Here is a 19,830-nt window from a genome sequence, read left to right on the forward strand (position 1 = left end):
AAGGCAATGCTACCAAATACTAATTGAGTGTATGTAAACTTCTGACCCACTGGGAATGTGATGAAAGAAATAAAAGCTGAAATAAATCATTCTTTCTACTATTATTCTGACATTTCACATTGTTAAAATAAAGTAGTGATCCTAACTGACTTAAGACAGGGAATTCTTACAAGGATTAAATGTCAGGAATTGTGAAAAACTGAGTTTAAATGTATTTGGCTAAGGTGTATGTAAACTTCCGACTTCAACTGTATACACAAAATGTTTAGGTGGTCTATTCGAAGCTATTTTACGCTAAATAAAAACAACATCATAAAACAAAACGTTTTTTAAAGTTATAAAAATAGAATATGAATGGCCGGTTTCCTGGACTTAAAACAAGCTCAATGGAGAATCTCCACTGAAAAATATTTTTAGTCCAGGACTAGGCTTAATATTCGGGAAACCACCCTAAAATGATTAGTGGAACAGTCAGTCAGTCCGTAGATTATTGCTGAATGTTTTCTCATCGTCAGTAACACGGTTCAGAGCATAAAGACCTGCCATATCCTTCTTCATCATGGGAAGATCATCTGCTGGCCGACAGATCACCTCGAGGCGCTGGAGAAGTAAAGCGGTATCAATATAAGTATAATCAATTTGCAGTGAAAGCATTCTTCAAAATGTATCTCAGAATAGTTAAAAAATATGAGACAGGCCCAGATGAAATGTCCCAGCCTTATTGATCGGATTGTCATAATTTATTTTATTTTATCTAGCAGCAATAAAAAATATCTTTCAAGTGCTAAATATTCAAGAGAAAAACTAAAATGCCATTGCCAGAAATGTCCCATTGCCTCGGTACAGTTTGTAGACCATAGTAATGGGGATGAGAGAGAGGGAGGACATAGCCAGGAACCAGCCCAGCCCGTAGGCCCACCACGGGTACACATAGGTGTTGTTGAACCACGGGTACACATAGGTGTTGTTGAACCACGGGTACACATAGGTGTTGTTGAACCACGGGTACACATAGGTGTTGTTGAACCACGGGTACACATAGGTGTTGTTGAACCACGGGTACACATAGGTGTTGTTGAACCACGGGTACACATAGGTGTTGTTGAACCACGGGTACACATAGGTGTTGTTGAACCACGGGTACACATAGGTGTTGTTGAACTTCAGAGGGTTGTACTTCAACAGCGACAACACAAAGGTTCCCTGAAGAGGAAATAGATGTCCAAAATATGTTGTTTCGTTCTTATCTCGTCTTATTTTATATTAATAGAATATGGTATTGTAAGCAACTGCAATTGTGAAATTATATCCATAAATGTAAGCAAAATAATGATAGAAATGGACTTGACCTGAAGTCACTGTGCACATAGGAGGGGTGAGGTATAGCCAACAGTACTTCACCAGAGACTTGGGCCTGTAGCCAATCATATCCTCAATGTTGACACAGAAACGTTTAGCACCTTGGACAGAGACAGACAGGTGTACTCATGAACAGTTTCCTTGTTTTTAAAGGGATAGTTAAAGGAACTATAACTATGAACTATAACAAAATACTTGAGAATGAGAATAAATATGGTGATGAAGCTAGTTTTCCATATTGGTGTATTACCAAATATCCATCCAACACTGAGTGACGGCATATGGAGAGGACTAGCAGAGTGGCACCACTGCACACATAATGATCAAACAGCTGGATGATGTAGAGGCCACACTGCAGCGAAATAGACATTCATTACAACTCATTTGAGATATTTCGTTTGACAAAAAGCCTTGCTTAGACACCCTTTCATCCCCACCCTTTCATCGCTGATTGTTTTAAAGTTATTTTACCTCTACTTACCTCAAATCAAAGTTTATTGGTCACGTGCACAGTTTAGCAGATGTTGTAGCAGGTGCAGCAAAATGCTAGTGTTACTAGCTCAGAACAGTGCAGTAAAAATGTAAAATCAAGTACACAAATAGAAATAAAAAACTAGAAACACGAATAAGGTAAAAAATAACACACAAAAAAATGAATTACTGTAAAGTTGGCAAGGAGCTAGAAACAGGTCGCCATCTCATTTGTTCTTCTATCAGAGAACCACTTTTACCTGTCATCACACAACAACAATGGTTTGAGAGCTTTTTTTGCAGGGGTGACCTGTGTCTGTGACCTCTCACCTCTGTGACCATGATGAGTCTGACCAGGCAGCAGCAGCAGCAGCAGCAGCTCCCTCCGGTAGCCCTTTCTGAGGACGTTGAGGTAGATGTCCGTTACCGAGGTCATAAGGCTCTCAAGGCCGACAAACTGGAGAACTTGAGAAAGAGGGTAATGTACATGGGAAGGGAGAGGGAGGGACACAGCAGGGACAGGACACCTAGATGGAGGGTGTGGTGGGTGTTGAGCTCTTACCTGGCTGTCCAATCCTAACAGGATGATCATGGTGAAGAAACACACAGCCCAGAACTGACGGCAGGGGAGCAGGGACACTGCCTGGGAGTACACTATGAACACCAGAACAGGACCTGCAGTAGGGCAACAACAAGACAAATCGTTACAGTATATCTGTACCTCTGTACCAAATGTAATTCAATTGAACTAATTAAATGAAATATTCTGTTACGTGTAATAGTATGTCAGCAAAGTTGATGATTCCATGAGGCGAGACAGTGCTTCCACCAGACAAGGTGAAGGTGTATTGAAAAAAATGTCAGTTGAGGGAAGTGTGAGCTGTGACTACTTTACCCAGCTAAAGCAGATGGGCCATTGCTGATGGTTAAAGTGGAGGCTGAGGATAACATAGAAAACCATATACTGTTCGTCTTAAATATTACACTGCTCAAAAAAATAAAGGGAACACTAAAATAACACATCCTAGATCTGAATGAATGAAATATTCTTATTAAATACTTTTTTCTTTACATAGTTGAATGTGCTGACAACAAAATCACACAAAAATGATCAATGGAAATCAAATTTATCAACCCATGGAGGTCTGGATTTGGAGTCACACTCAAAATTAAAGTGGAAAACCACACTACAGGCTGATCCAACTTTGATGTAATGTCCTTAAAACAAGTCAAAATGAGGCTAGGTAGTGTGTGTGGCCTCCACGTGCCTGTATGACCTCCCTACAACGCCTGGGCATGCTCCTGATGAGGTGGCGGATGGTCTCCTGAGGGATCTCCTCCCAGACCTGGACTAAAGCATCCGCCAACTCCTGGACAGTCTGTGGTGCAACGTGGCGTTGGTGGATGGAGCGAGACATGATGTCCCAGATGTGCTCAATTGGATTCAAGTCTGGGGAACGGGCGGGCCAGTCCATAGCATCAATGCCTTCCTCTTGCAGGAACTGCTGACACACTCCAGCCACATGAGGTCTAGCATTGTCTTGCATTAGGAGGAACCCAGGGCCAACCGCACCAGCATATGGTCTCACAAGGGGTCTGAGGATCTCATCTCGGTACCTAATGGCAGTCAGGCTACCTCTGGCGAGCACATGGAAGGCTGTGCGGCCCCCCAAATAAATGCCACCCCACACCATGACTGACCCACCGCCAAACCGGTCATGCTGGAGGATGTTGCAGGCAGCAGAACGTTCTCCACGGCGTCTCCAGACTCTGTCACGTCTGTCACATGTGCTCATGTGCTCAGTGTGAACCTGCTTTCATCTGTGAAGAGCACAGGGCGCCAGTGGCGAATTTGCCAATCTTGGTGTTCTCTGGCAAATGCCAAACGTCCTGCACGGTGTTGGGCTGTAAGCACAACCCCCACCTGTGGACGTCGGGCCCTCATACCACTCTCATGGAGTCTGTTTCTGACCGTTTGAGCAGACACATGCACATTTGTGGCCTGCTGGAGGTCATTTTGCAGGGCTCTGGCAGTGCTCCTCCTTGCACAAAGGCGGAGGTAGCGGTCCTGCTGCTGGGTTGTTGCCCTCCTACGGCCTCCTCCACGTCTCCTGATGTACTGGCCTGTCTCCTGGTAGCGCCTCCATGCTCTGGACACTACGCTGACAGACACAGCAAACCTTCTTGCCACAGCTCACATTGATGTGCCATCCTGGATGAGCTGCACTACCTGAGCCACTTGTGTGGGTTGTAGACTCCATCTCATGCTACCACTAGAGTGAAAGCACCGCCAGCATTCAAAAGTGACCAAAACATCAGCCAGGAAGCATAGGAACTGAGAAGTGGTCTGTGGTCATCACCTGCAGAACCACTCCTTTATTGGGAGTGTCTTGCTAATTGCCTATAATTTCTACCTGTTGTCTATTCCATTTGCACAACAGCATGTGAAATTTATTGTCAATCAGTGTTGCTTCCTAAGTGGACAGTTTGATTTCACAGAAGTGTGATTGACTTGGAGTTACATTGTGTTGTTTAATTGTTCCCTTTATTTTTTTGAGCAGTGTATTTTTCTCTCTCAGCTTTCCACTCTCTCAGTTTAGGTAAATCAATGAGCTAGTTCAGGGCTACAACAAAATAGTGAAATGTCTGGGTGTCCCCAAGGAGAGGTTTGGATACCACTGCTTTAGAGTGTCACCTGACTCAGCAACTACGAAGATGTCCATACCCTGTTCTCCAGCCATATAACCCAGTATTGAGAAGATGGTAAAACCAGACACAAAGCTGGTACCACTGTTCAACAAGCACAGACAGAAAGGCACAAAATCGCAGAACAAGTTTTCAACATATTAGGTCACCATCCTCTTTCACACACATTATTGTTGTCATTGGCAAGGGTCTAATAAGATTTAAATACAGTTGCTTAACGTTCAGGGCAATTGAGGTAATACAACATTCCATGTCATAAATCTTCCTGGCATAGCTGAATGAGCCAACTATGCAAGATCTTCACTGTGCCAAATCAATACTGAGAATTCTAAATCAAACCCACACCCTAATACTGAAGACTCACTTATAACAGTTGTTGTTGTATTTGTTGTAGCTTCTGAGAGAAATCAGGTATCCCAAGCATATGGTGTACGAAAACAATCCATTGAAGACAATACCTGTGGATCAGCTAGCCGTGTTGCATTGGGATATATGTAGTAGAAGATTCCATCTATACTTCCAGGTACAGTAGGATCCTCCTCATGCTACTGGTGCAAATAGAGAGAGCCAGTTAGAGAGAGCCAGTTTCATCATAGCGCTTGATGGTTTTTGCGACTGCACTTGAAGAAAAGTTATTGAAATATTCCAGATTGACTGACTTTCATGTCTCCTGTTTGGGATAGGGGGCAGCATTTTCATGTTTGGATGAAAAACGTGCCCAGAGTAAACTTCCTGCTACTCAGGCCCAGAAGCTAATATATGCATATTATTAGTATATTTGGATAGAAAACACTCTGAAGTTTCTAAAACAGTTTGAATGATGTCTGTGAGTATAACAGAACTCATATGGCAGGCGAAAACCTGAGAAAAATCCAACCAGGAAGTGGGAAATCTGAGGTTTGTAGTTTTTCGACTCATTGCCTTTCTAATATACAGTGTCTATGGGGTCATACTGCACTTCCTAAGGCTTCTACTAGATGTCAACAGTCTTTAGAACCTTGTTTATGGCTTCTACTGTGAAGTAAGGGGGAATGAGAGCTGTTTCAACCAGGTGTCTGGCAGAATGCTGTGAGCTGGTCACGCGCATAGCCGTGGGAGCGACCTGCATTCCATTGCATTTCTAAAGACAAAGAAATTATCCGGTTGACACATTATTGAAGATTTATGTTAAAAACATCCTAAAGATTGATTCTATACATCGTTTGACATGTTTCTACGAACTGTAACGGAACTTTTTTGACTTTTCGTCTGAACTTTCGCCTGTACTTGCCCGCGCCTCGTGAGTTTGGATTGTGAACTGAACGCGCTAACAAAAAGGAGGTATTTGGACATAAATGATGGACTTTATCGAACAAAACAAACATGTATTGTGGAACTGGGATTCCTGGGAGTGCATTCTGATGAGGATCATCAAAGGTAAGTGAATATTTATAATGCTATTTCTGACTTCTGTTAGCTTGTTTTTGTTTTTGTGTCTGAGCGCCGTACTCAGATTATTGCATGGTGTGCTTTTTCCGTAAAGTTTTTTTGAAATCTAACACAGCGGTTGCATTAAGGAGAAGTATATCTTTAATTCTGTGCAAAACAGTTGTATCTTTTATCAAAGTTTATGATGAGTATTTCTGTAAATTGATGTGACTCTCTGAAAATTCGCCGGATGGTTTTGAGGCACAACATTACTGACCATAACGCGCCAATGTAAACTGAGATTTTTGGATATAAATATGAACTTTATCGAACCAAACATAAATGTATTGTGTACCATGAAGTCCTATGAGTGCCATCTGATGAAGATCATCAAAGGTTAGTGATTAATTTTATCTCTATTTCTGCTTTTTGTGACTCCTCTCTTTGGCTGGAAAATGGCTGAATTTTGTTTTTGTGACTAGGCTCTGACCTAACATAATCATATGGTGTGCTTTTGCTGTAAAGCCTTTTGGAAATTGGACACGATGGGTAGATTAACAAGAAGTTAAGCTTTAATTTGGTGTATTGCACTTGTGAATGTATGAAAGTTACATATTTCTAAAAAATATTTTTGAATTTCGCGCTCTGCCTTTTCAGCGGGATGTTGGAACCCCTAGCCATAAGAAGTTTTAAAGTAATGATGGACTGTCATTTATCTTTGCTTATTTGAGCTGTTCTTGCCATAATATGGACTTGGTATTTTACGAAATAGGGCAATCTTCTGTATACCAACCCTGCCTTGTCACAACTGATTGGCTCAAACGCATTCAAAAGGAAAGAAATTCCACAAATTAACTTTTAACAATGCATACCTGTTAATAGAAACGCATTCCAGGTGACTACCTCATGAAGCTTGTTGAGAGAATGCCAAGAGTGTGCAAAGCTGTCATCAAGGCAAAGATTTGCTATTTGAGGAATGTCAAATATTTAATACATTTAGATTTTGACACTTTTTTGGTTACTTTATGTTTCCATATGTGTTTTTTCATAGTTCTGATGTCTTCACTGTTGTTCTACAATGTAAATCAAATCCAAGTTTATTTGTCATGTGCGCCGAATACAACAGGTTGTAGACCTTACAGTGACATGCTTACTTACAGGCTCTAACCAATAGTGCAAAAAAGGTATTAGGTGAACAATAGGTAGGTAAAGATAGGTAGACACACAATGCAAATAGTCCGGGTAGCCAGATGTAGAATGTAGAAAATAAAAAAATTAAGAAAAACCCTTGAATGAATATGTGTGCCCAAACGTTTGATCTCACTTGGTGAAGTCCGTAGGACCGAAAATAATTGAATGCAACAAACATGTCTGTGTCACTAATAAATCTAGTCATGGGCGGTAAATCTACAATTTATTTGAAAAGCACTCTGGGAAATATTTGAATAAGGCTTTACAATAAGACAGTGTGTTAATTTAACGCTATTACGATATCTTTATGGGTCTAGAGACTCAACTCTTTCACTGTTGATTTAACACTCTCAGTGTAAATGAATCTGTGCTGTGCAGGGATGTTCCCAAGGAAGTTTTTAGGAAGTTCTATTGAACATTGTGTCATAGTCTCCTGGAGGTTTTTGTCTAGTTGTGGTGAAAATACAGTAAAACTACAACTAGTTACTGTATTTTTACAGCTAAATTAAGGTGTTAATGGACAGTATGTTGATTACTTGGGACTTAACCCTACTTGTGATTTGAACTCACAACCTCTTAGCTACTTGGTTCCTAGCTACCTAATTATCCTAACGTGTCAGGTTAATTATCCCAACATGCCACATTAGTTATCCTAACGTGCCACGTTAATTATCCTAGCGCCCCACGTTCGTTATCCTAGCATGCCACAATAATCATCCTAACGTGCCACAATAGTTATCCTAACCTGCTATGTAAACAAACCATATGTAGCGACAAATCATCAGTATCGCCCCACCGCCATAACACCACCTATGAGGGTGTCGGCTATCGCGTGAATCTAGGCCTTTATGTCAAGTGTCCCTGAGCACTACTACTTTTGGTGTTGTCAGCTAATCAGCTAATCACTCAATTATTGATTTGATTCTTGGCAACTTTTTTACCCCTTTTCTCCACAATTGGTAGTTACAGTCTTGTCTCATCGCTGCAATTCCCCTACAGACTCGGGAGAGAGCCATGCGTTCTCCGAAACACAACCCAGCTCCCTTAACCCGGAAGCCAGCCGCACCAATGTGTCAGAGGAAACACCGTCCAACTGACGACGAGTCAGCTTACAGGCGCCCGGCCCACCACAAGGAGTCGCTAGAGCACAATGAAACAAGAAAATCCCGGCTGGCCAAAAACTCCCCTAACCCGGACAATTGTGAGTCGCCTCATGGCTTTTTTCTTTGCAGGCATCACCTGTGAAACTTCATGTTAAATATCATCACGTGAAGTATTCCAAAAACACATGGTTTCACATGATTTCACATGTGCAAAACTTGTGTAAATGTCACATGTAAGCTAACTTAAAGGGGCAATCTGGGTTTGGTACATCAATTTTTTTACTTTTAAGTTAACAATATATTGATTGATTCTTGAAGAATATAACTTGTAGTGCCTCACGAGCTTGCCTCTTTAAAATCCAATCAAAGCAAGTGTGACCGTCTGGGTTTTAACCTAGGTTGTCAGCATGCCACATCAGACTCTTGATCCTTTGAGCTAAAGCCCAGGGGAGAATAAACAGGGAAATTGTGAACACGACACATTAAAGACAGCATTGCAATCATGTGGGTTATACTGCCACTATCTGGCCAGTTGGTGAAACCACAACACATCTATGTTGTTGTTGTTGTTGTTGTTGTTGTTGTTGTGATTTCAAACACTCGCTTAGCTCCAAAACAAAGAGCCCAATGTTCAAAATCAATGGGGAGTAAAAGACAGACACACTCAGATGACAGATGAGTATCAATTTGATTTATTTACAGTGTGTGCGTGCGTGCGTGCATGTGCGTGCTTCCATGCTTGCGTGTCTCGCCTGTGTGTATCTTCCGAGTGAGGGGATGGTATATGCCTATATCATAAAAGCTGCTTAGTATCTATTTCCTATCGAAGGCTGTATGTATTACTGCCCAGGGAGTTTATGAGGCTTCATTGGCTTTCAGTGGGTTTTACTGCCGAGCGTCTGTCTGTCCGTCCGGCGGGGGGGGGGGGGGGGTATCAGGCTTTTACTGGGCCCAGAGAGGACTAGGGATGTGTCTCAAATGGCACCCGATTCCCTATATAGTACCTTTGATCAGAGCCCTATGGATCCTGATCAAAAGTAGTGCATTATATAGGGAATAGGGTGCCATTTGAGACACACCCCTAGTCTGATAATATTAATGAATTCATATTTTCCCCAGACTTGTTCATCTCAAGAATGCAACTCTCCAAATGGTCAAATCTATCATGTGTATGAGTGCTCGTGAGCATGTTTGCGTGTGTGTGTGTGTATTTCAGGCATGCATGCATGTGTGTGTTTCTGTCTATAATTACATTGGCACAATGCCAGCATTATTTGCTTCATATGGACCCGGACAGATTCCTACCAGTCCTTGCTCAACACCGGTCTCCATTGAAATCTAAAAATGTCTGTTCGCTGGCATGCGCTTGCCTCTGCGTTTCTCTTCTAATAGGATTTGTCATCGTTTACACGACAACACGTAAGATCACTCAGACAGCACTACAGATGTTCTGGTGTCAAAGGGAGGGGTTTCAGCTTTAGAAGCATTGATCTTTTTAATGACCCTGATGGTAAGTATGTGCTTGGCCCTGCTGCCTGTCAATATTAGTGCTACAAGGGTCTGCTTTATATTTCACTAGAAGGACAGTACCCATTTGCTAGATATCATGTAAACACTGATGTTTCCCATCTGTTTTGAGGTATGTTGAAGCCATGTTGACCGTATATTTAGATTAAGTATTGAGAGGCCTATATTTCTGCACCACTACACACAATCAAAATCCGGCTAAAAGCTGCTCTCCATCTATCTTTCCAATTGTGTTGTAAACCATTCAGTCCCTTGTCTTCCTCTTTCACCGCCAATAAAAGTATTAGAACTTCAGAGTGAATGTGTGTTTGCATAAGTGAAGTTGATGGATGAAGGAGGAGAAGGGGTTAGAGTTGGTTTAGTTCGAGGATTGCATCAGCCCTGAGTTTCCTTTATTCCTTTACATGATGAACGCCCTAAAGGGTAGAGTTCAGATATGTGTGACGATGAAGGGCTCAGTCTTGACCTTGGGGAACCTTGGGGACGGTCTGGAGAGCCTGAGGGGTTCAATGTCCAGGGGTGTTCAATAAGGCGTGGGCCACTGGGCCTTTCCCCCTCATGATGAATGAATGTCTCTGCCACTGGGGAGAGGGGGAAAAAACACAGCTTGTCCACTTTGACCTCTTAGAACAGCGCTCAGGGGAGAAGCAGGCAGGGTTAGTTCGATCAGGGCCCAGGCTAGTAACCTGTTTTCTCAGTTACAGGTTATGACTAGAGCCACAGCGGACCGGGATCATGTTCTTAAACAACCATCGCCCTCAGACGCCCGCCCATAGGAATTTATAGACCCTTTAGGAAAGAGGTGCACCTTGAGCCAGGGTCGCCTTTGAAGAGGGCGGTGATGTGAAAGCACAACAACTGTGTACAGTTGAAGTTGGAAGTTTACATACACTTAGGTTGGAGTCATTAAAACTCATTTTTCAACCACTCCACACATTTCTTGTGAACAAACTATAATTTTGGCAAGTCGGTTACGACATCTACTTTGTGCATGACAAGTAATTTTTCCAACAATTGTTTACAGACAGATTATTTCACTTCTAATTCACTGTGTGTCACAATTCCAGTGGGTCAGAAGTTTACATACACTAAGTTGACTGTGCCTTTAAACAGCTTGGAAAATTCCAGAAAATGATGTCATGGCTTTAGAAGCTTCTGATAGGCTAATTGACATAATTTTAGTCAATTGGAGGTGTACCTGTGGATGTATTTCAAGGCCTACCTTCAAGCTCAGTGCCTCTTTGCTTGACATGATGGGAAAATCAAAAGAAATCAGCCAAGACATCAGAAAAAAAATTGTCGACCTCCACAAGTCTGGTTCAAATATCCAAACGGCTGACGGTACCACGTTCATCTGTACAAACAATAGTACGCAAGTATAAACACCATAGGACCACGCAGCCGTCATACTGCTCAGGAAGGAGACGCGTTCTGTCTCCTAGAGATGAACATACTTTGGTGCGAAAAGTGCAAATCAATCCCAGAACAACAGCAAAGGACCTTGTGAAGATGCTGGAGGAAACAGGTACAAAAGTATCTATATCCACAGTAAAACAAGTCCTATATCGACATAACCTGAAAGGCCGTTCAGCAAGGAAGACACACCGCTCTAAAACCACCATAAAAAAGCCAGACTACGGTTTGCAACTGCACATGGGGACGAAGATCGTACTTTTTAGAGAAATGTCCTCTGGTCTGATGAAACAAAAATAGAACTGTTTGGCCATAATGACCATCGTTATGTTTGGAGAAAAATGGGGTGAGGCTTGCAAGCCGAAGAACACCATCCCAACCGTGAAGCACAGGGGTGGCAGCATTATGTTGTGGGGGTGCTTTGCTGCAGGAGGGACTGGTGCACTTCACAAAATAGATGGCATCATGAGGCAGGAAAATGATGTGGATATATTGAAGCAACATCTCAAGACATCAGTCAGGAAATTAAAGCTTGGTCGACAATGGGTCTTCCAAATGGACAGTGACCCCAAGCATACTTCCAAAATTATGGCAAAATGGCTTAAGGACAACAAAGTCAAGGTATTGGAGTGGCCATCACAAAGCCCTGACCTCAATCCCATAGAAAATGTGTGGGCAGAACTGAAAAAGCATGTGCGAGCAAGGAGGCCTACAAACCTGACTTAGTTACACCAGCTCTGTCAGGAGGAATGGGCCAAAATTCACCCAACTTATTGTGGAAAGCTTGTGGAAGGCTACCCAAAACGTTTGACCCAAGTTCAACAATTTATGGGCAATGCTACCAAATACTTATTGAGTATATGTAAACTTCTGACACAGTTGGAATGTGATGAAAGAAATAAAAGCTGAAATAAATCATTCTCTCTACTATTATTCTGACAATTCACATTGTTAAAATAAAGTGGTGATCCTAACTGACCTAAGACAGGGAATTATTACTAGGATTAAATGTCAGGAATTGTGAAAAACTGAGTTTAAATGTATTTGGCTAAGGTGTATGTAAACTTCCGACTTCAAATGTACATGTGTGTGTGTGTGTGTGTGTGTGTGTGTGTGTGTGTGTGTGTGTGTGTGTGTGTGTGTGTGTGTGTGTGTGTGTGTGTGTGTGTGTGTAAAGCGAGCCAGGTCAGATCTCTGATTACAGAGCCATTGTTTTAATCTCACCCAGCCAGGTCACACCAGATCAACTACAGTATTCAACTCTTTGTTCAGATCCCCAGGACGTCAGGAAATGCCTTCAATACTGTCCACCAGCGGCAACATGAGCATCTATTACCGTACCATCTAGTAGGCTCGTGACTTACATGCTGACACACTGCTCGCGTGTGTTAATTTTGTCCACCCACACCAGACCCGATCAGGACACGCAGGTTGAAAAATCAAATTAACTCTGAACCAACTATATCATTTGGGGACAGGTCGAAAAGCATAAAAAAATGATGCCAATTTAGCTAGGTATCTTGCTGTTGTTAGCTAATTTGTCATGGGATATAAACATTGGGTTGTTATTTTACCTGAGATGCACAAGGTCCTCTACTCCAACAATTAATCCACAGATAAAAGGGTAAACAGAGTTTCTAGTAATCTCTCCTCCTTCAGGCTTCTTCTTCTTCTTTGGACGTTATATGGCGGTTGGCCACCAACTTTAAGGTGCATTCCCACCACCAACTGGACTGGAGTGTGGACCTCAGTTCATCTTTCAATCACCCACGTGGGTATATGCTCAAAAAAAACTATCAGGAGATGGGAGAGGCAGGACTTGCAGCGTGTCAAGCGTCACAAATAGAACCAAGTTCTATTTTAGCACCTGGCTGAGCAGACGCTCGTTGACACGCGCGAGTAGTGTGGGTGCAATGATTGAATAACATGTATGTGTACATTTATTTTGCAACGGGCCGTGTGGTCAGCATGTTAGTAGGGCACTGTGAATGGGGATAGAGGAAATCCTGAAACCGTGCATTCCAGCTCCAAGGGTCGCAGGTTCAATCCCAGTGTTAGGCACTTGTTTTAAATCTATCCCAAACCTTAACCCTTACCTTAACCAGTCGTAATTATTGCCACAACTCTACCATTTAAATTGTAAGTTTATCCCCTCCCACCGGACAAATGTTGAGTACTGAAGTGAGACCGTGAGACCTGGTTGGCACGTCTATGACCTCTTCTACCCTTCAGCCCTCTCCTTCCCAATTTTTTAATTAAGAGAGAAAATGATTAAAGCTGCAAATTATCCCTGTTCCGAAAAGCCTTTACTGTGGCGATAGCAGTAGCAGATGGTGACAGGGCCAGATGACCCCCCCTCCCACACGTGATATAAAACTCCATTTGCATTTCATGAGCATTAATTGCGTCTGTTGTCCTCTACCCCACCCGACCCACCGGCCCACCGATTTTGAGCCTGTCACACACACACACACACAGCACACACACACACACGATGAGATGCCTGTCACTCTGCACCCAGGCATCCTCTGAAGGAGTGTTGATAGATTAAGGTGGACCTTCTGCTTGCATCTACTCTCATTGTGTTTCAAAAATTAAAAAATATGATCTCCCCATAGACCCTAAGCTAAAGGGGGCGGCAGGGGAATAATGATATTGGACAGGGTAGCATGGAAAGGGGGTTGGTTAGGGAGGTTTGGGGAGGTTTGTGGACAATGAATGGAAAAAAGTGATTACTTCACAGTCTTGTCCTTGAACCCATGAATGAGACAACTAGACTAGTTGAGGTCCAAAAGGGAGTGTTGTTGGACTCTCCAGTGTAGCACAAGTGTTGAAAAAATATTCTCAATCAATAACATGAGTATCACTGGCCTCAGTGTAATGATTTTCTTTACAAATCAATGTGTTAATGTTCAGAAATAATGACTGTTCAAGAGTAGGATATTAGAAAGATAAACAAGTGTTTAGACGTTATCGAGGGGACTGGGAAAAGGTCTTTTTTTTTTTTTTTACAAAAAAATGAGGCTATTGAACCAGCATAGTGTTGGAAAGAGGATAAATCTACTGATTTCAACAGAACCATATGCTTCATGTGAAGGCCATGTATCTGATTTGGGCAACCCCCAACAAAGTGTTAGTTTATTATGAAATGATAAATCTGTCTAATCTCTGTCTCATCTGTCCTCATACACATCTGTAGTAATCTGTATCCTGGGGCTTGAGCAATGGAAGGCCTGGGGACCGGGTGGATGTGTGCATGTAATTGTGTGAGTGGGTGTTGGGGTTGGAGGTTCACTCAATAAAATCACCCCCAGATTGTGGAGGGGGGTAGGGGTTATGGGGGTGGAAGGGGAGAGGCGTAGCAGATCAGATTACAGTGACAGGAGTGAAATTTGGGGGTCACCCCTGCACCCCTGCTACTGGCGTCAATCACCCCCCAGAGTGAGGAAGACATGGGGATACTTGTTTTGGGGGTCCCCGTGTTGCTTCAATTCACCAGATCCCCCTTTTACCTATTTTGTCCTCATGTTGTCCTCTATGCTTATCCTACAGAATCCTTCACAACTGATCCACTAGGCCTAAGGTTTCATAATTTAGGTCCTAAACATTCTAACATAACAACACAGAGAACACCCTAAGGAACCTCCCAACAAAGGAAAAGGCAATATTAAATGTCCCAAATGTTGCCAAAATTGCATCCCATTTGTCTTGTCACCATGGGCCCTCCTATTACTGACTAGTCAATGATAATCTGCTGTGCCATAAAACCTCCATAAAGCTTTATAATGGGACAATAGAGGAGGATCATTCATTAATTTGATTGAATGGTAATGGAGAGCAGAAACACAGACAAAACACTGGACACATTAATGTTCTTTAGCACGGCAAGCAACCCAGCTACACACACACACACACACACACACACACAATGCATGTAAATTACTGTGGGGTTTCTTTCCGTTCTCCCAAACAAGCTGTGATAGAAATAAAGCCTAATGATCGCATGGCACACAGACAGTTAATGACCCCTCACATAGTTCAATAAGACAAAGTGATCACTCAGTGAAGGTGTGGGGAGAGATTTATTTGTATATTTAGACCCTCCAGCCCCCTTTTGGGATCAAAATGAATTTGACTGAGATGGATTTCTGAGCCAGTATGCATCAAGAATCTTAGAGAATGAGTGCTGATCTAGGATCAAAACAGATCATAGGTCAGGCTCACTATTCTGAGCAGCTTTATGAATACAGGCCCTGATAGACAACCATTCACTTGTCATACTCAGATCTCACCACATGGCTGCAGTGTTAGCTAGTGAACTTTAGCTATAACGCCAAGGTACTTGGGCATAATTTTGTATATGTATTTACATCATATCGCCACAAGATGGCAGTATAATTGTTCTGTAAATCTGCAGTACTTACTAACTACTGTGCTGCCAGTAATTTTCTGTAATTCGGTATCACCACACAGAATACAGTACAATACTGTATTTTTGGAAACCTACAGAAAAGTACTGGCTACTGTACTGCCAGTAAATTACTGTATTCAGTACCACAGAATACATTACCATACTGTAATTTAGGAGTCGCCAAAGCCTTTTGTGGGTGCATGGTATTATTGTGACCCATTAACACATTTTGAGGCGTGCCTTGAAAGAGTCTATATGTACTTGTTGCACCCATTAGTGAGAGTGCTGTACCAATTTAAGTGATATGTGATAGTTGTTTCCAAACAATTTAATGTATATAGGAGACAAATCAGTGACAGTCATAAATCTCAGTCTTAAATGGTTGAATATTAAGCTGTATCCTTTTTATGTTTTGCCCTCCCTCTGCAACTGGATCCTGGACTTCCTGACGGGCCGCCCCCAGGTGGTAAGGGTAGGTAACAACACATCCGCCACGCTGATCCCCTCAGGCATGCGTGCTCAGTCCCCTCCTGTACTCCCTGTTCACTCATGACTGCACGACTCCAACACCATCATTAAGTTTGCCGATGACACAACAGTGGTAGGCCTGATCATCAACAATGACGAGACAGCATATAGGGAGGAGGTCAGAGACCTGGCTGTGTGGTGCCAGGACAACAACCTCTCCCTCAACGTGATCAAGACTAAGGAGATGATTGTGGACTACAGGAAAAGGAGGACCGAGCACGCCCCCATTCTCATCGACAGGGCTGTAGGGGAGCAGGATGAGAGCTTCAAGTTCCTTGGTGTCCAAATCACCAACAAACTAACTTGGTCCAAGCACACCAACACAGTCGTGAAGAGGGCACGACAAAACCTATTCCCCCATCAGGAGACTGAAAAGGCATGGGTCCTCAGATCCCCAAAAGTTCTGCAGCTGCACCATCGAGAGCATCCCGACTTGTTGCATCACTGCCTGGTATGGCAACTGCTCGACCTCCGACCGCAAGGCACTACAGAGGGCAGTTAGTACGGCCCAGTACATCACTGGGGCCAAGCTTCCTGCCATCCAGGACCTCTATATCAGGCGGTGTCAGAGGAAGGCCCTACAAATTGTCAAAGACTCCAGCCACCCTAGTCATAGACTGTTCTCTCTGCTACCACACGGTAAGCGGTACCGGAGCGCCAAGTCTAGGTCCAAAAGGCTTCTAAACAGCTTCTCGCCCCAAGCCATAACACTCCTGAACATCTAATCAAAGGGCTACCCAGACTACTTGCATTGCCCCCCCCCCCCCCCCCCCCTTTTACGCTGCTGCTGCTCTCTGTTCTAGTCTATAAGTCACTTTAATAGCTCTACCCATATATATATATATTATCTCAATTACCTCGACTAACCGGTGCCCCCACACAATGACTCTGTACCGGTACCCCTTGTATATAGCCTCTCTATTGTTATATTACTGCTGCTCTTTAATTATTTGATTGGGCTTGTAAGTAACCATTTCACTGTTGTATTCGGCGCATGTGACAAATAAAATGTGATTTGATTTGATTTTGATTTACTCAGTAATGTACGTTGCACTTACCAGAGCTGGGCAAAGATATATTCAAAAGTTATCTTGTTACAAATAAAGGATATTTTGAAGATCAATGTATGCTTAACTACAAAAACATTCCCAGTAACAGTTACAGAAACGTTATACTTGCTATGACTTTGATACGTGTTTTTTTTAATCAAACTTAGACACTGACTAAGTCATTCTGGACAAGAGCGTCTGCTAAATGACCAAAACGTAAATGTAACCGCCGTAGCCGGGAGTCTCATAGGACAGCGCACAATTGGCCTAGTGTCATCTGGGTAAGTGGAGGGTTTGGCCGGTGAGGCTTTACTTGGCTCATCGCGCTCTAGCAACTCCTTGTGGCAGACCGGGTGCCTGCAGGCTGACTCCGGTCGCCAGTTGAACTGTGTTTCCTCAGACACATTGCTGCGGCTGGCTTCCAGGTTAAGGAAAGCGGTTAGGCGAGTCATGTTTCGGAGGACACATTACGTTCCACCCGAGCCCGTTGCAGCGATGAGACAACATCGAAAACTGGGGAGAAACAGGGGGGTAAAATTCAACGGCAATTTTTTTTCTCCATATTTTGTTAAGTTACAGCTTTATTCAAAAATGGATTAAATAGCTTTGTTTCAATCATCAATCTATATACAATACCCCAAAGTAATAAAGCAAAACCAGGTTTTTATAAGTTTTTGCTAATTTATTAAAAATGCAAAACTGAAATATTACAGTTACATTAGTATTCAGACACTTTACTACTCAGTACTTTGTTGAAGCACCTTTTGCAGCGATTACAGCATCGAGTCTTCTTGAGTATGACATTACAAGCTTGGCACACCTGTATTTGGGGAGTTGCTCCCATTCTTCTTTGCAGAACCTCTCAAGCTCTGTCAGGTTGGATGGGGAGCGTTGCTGCATAGCTATTCATGGTCTCTCCAGAGATGTTCGATCGGGTTCAAGTCCGGGCTCTGGCCAGGCCACTCAAGGACAATCAGAGACTTGTCCCGAAGCCAATCCTGCATTGTCTTGGCTGTGTGCTTAGGGTCATTGTCCTGTTGGAAGGTAAACCTTTGCCCCGGTCTAAAGTCCTGAGCGCTCTGGAGCAGGTTTTCATCATCTCTGTACTTTGCTCCATTCATCTTTGCCTCGATTCTGACTAGTCCCCCAGTCCTTGCCGCTGAAAAACATCCCCACAGCATAATGCTGGAACGACCGTGCTTCACCGTAGGGATGGTACCAGGTTTCCTCCAGACGTGACGATTGGCATTCAGGCCAAAGAGTTCCATCTTGGTTTCATCAGAACAGATAATCTTGTTTCTCATGGTTTGAGAGTCTTTAGGTGCCATTTGACAACTCCAAGTGGGCTGTCATGTGTCTTTTACTGAAGAGTGGCTTCCGTCTGGCCACTCTACCATGAAGGCCTGATTGGTGGAGTGGTGCAGAGATGGTTGTCCTTCTAGAAGGTTCTCCCATCTCCAGAGAAGAACTCTGGAGCTCTGTCAGAGTGACCATCTGGTTCTTGGCCAGCTCTAAGAGTCTTGGTGGTTCTTAACGTCTTCCATTTAAGAACGATGGAGGCCACTGTGTTTTTGGTGACATTCAATGTTGCAGACATTTTTTGGTACCCTTCTCCAGATCTGTGCCTCAACACAATCATGTCTCAGTGCTCTACGGACAATTAATTCAACCTCATGGCTTGGTTTTTGCTCTGACATGCACCGTCAACTGTGGGACCTTATATACCCAGGTGTGTGCCTTTCCAAATCATGTCCAATCAATTGAGTTCACCACAGGTGGACTCCAATCAAGTTGTAGAAACATTTCAAGGATGATCAATGGAAACAGAATGCACCTGAGCTCAATTTCGAGTCTCCTATACAAAACATGTATTTCTGTTTTTTATTCTTTATAAATTTGTTAAGATTTCTAGAAACCTGTTTTCGCATTGTCATTATGGGGTCTTGTGTGTAGATTGATGAGGAACTTTTTTTTATTTCATCCATTTTAGAATAAGGCTGTAAAGTAACAAAATGTTGAAAAGGTCAAGGAGTCTGAATACTTTCCAAATGCACTGTATATAAACTTCTCCTATTTTGCATACCTCTTATGATGCGGTTTACAGCAGCACTGACAGACGTGTTGAATTGACAACTACGTTGGAGTTTTGAACAACCCTTACTCCCCCATTTGTTCCATGTTGGCTGAAGACCTAGCTAGCCAGTAACTAGCTAACACCAGACAAAATGAAAGGGGAAACATAAGTATCTTTGCCATAGATTAATAGGGCAAACTTATAATTGTCAGATTTTGGCACCAGTAGAGTAGCTATCTGTAACGAACACGATGGGAGACAGAGAGCTGGTTTCAAGCGCAGGGCGCAGCAGGTGTTTATTTGTAAAGGACTACAGGAGGAGGCAGGTAGCTGGGTCCAGGGGCAGGCAGAAGGTCATACACATGGTGTCCAAAAAGGCAACAGTACAGGTAGGGAAAAGGCTAGTAACGTCGTCCGGGAGATCAGGCAATAGGTTGATAACAGGAAATCCTTATTCCCTGCCAGACTAAAGTACAGGCAGGGAATAAGCAAAATGCGTCATTAGTGAGGCAGGCAAAAACTATCATACACGGGAGGATTAAATTACAGGGGAACAACAGCACTCCAAATAGAAGTGTGTCACAAAACAAA

The 19,830-nt window shown here is 42.9% G+C and overlaps 1 pseudogene; it reads right to left on the reverse strand.

Moving 5' to 3' along the window:
- Positions 1–471: 471 nt before the first annotated feature.
- On the reverse strand, positions 472–17,617 carry LOC139581849 (sodium- and chloride-dependent GABA transporter 2-like; annotated as a pseudogene).
- Positions 17,618–19,830: the final 2,213 nt, after the last annotated feature.

The sequence above is a fragment of the Salvelinus alpinus genome, chromosome 7, assembly GCF_045679555.1.
Source record: "Salvelinus alpinus chromosome 7, SLU_Salpinus.1, whole genome shotgun sequence".
Classification (NCBI taxonomy): domain Eukaryota; kingdom Metazoa; phylum Chordata; class Actinopteri; order Salmoniformes; family Salmonidae; genus Salvelinus; species Salvelinus alpinus.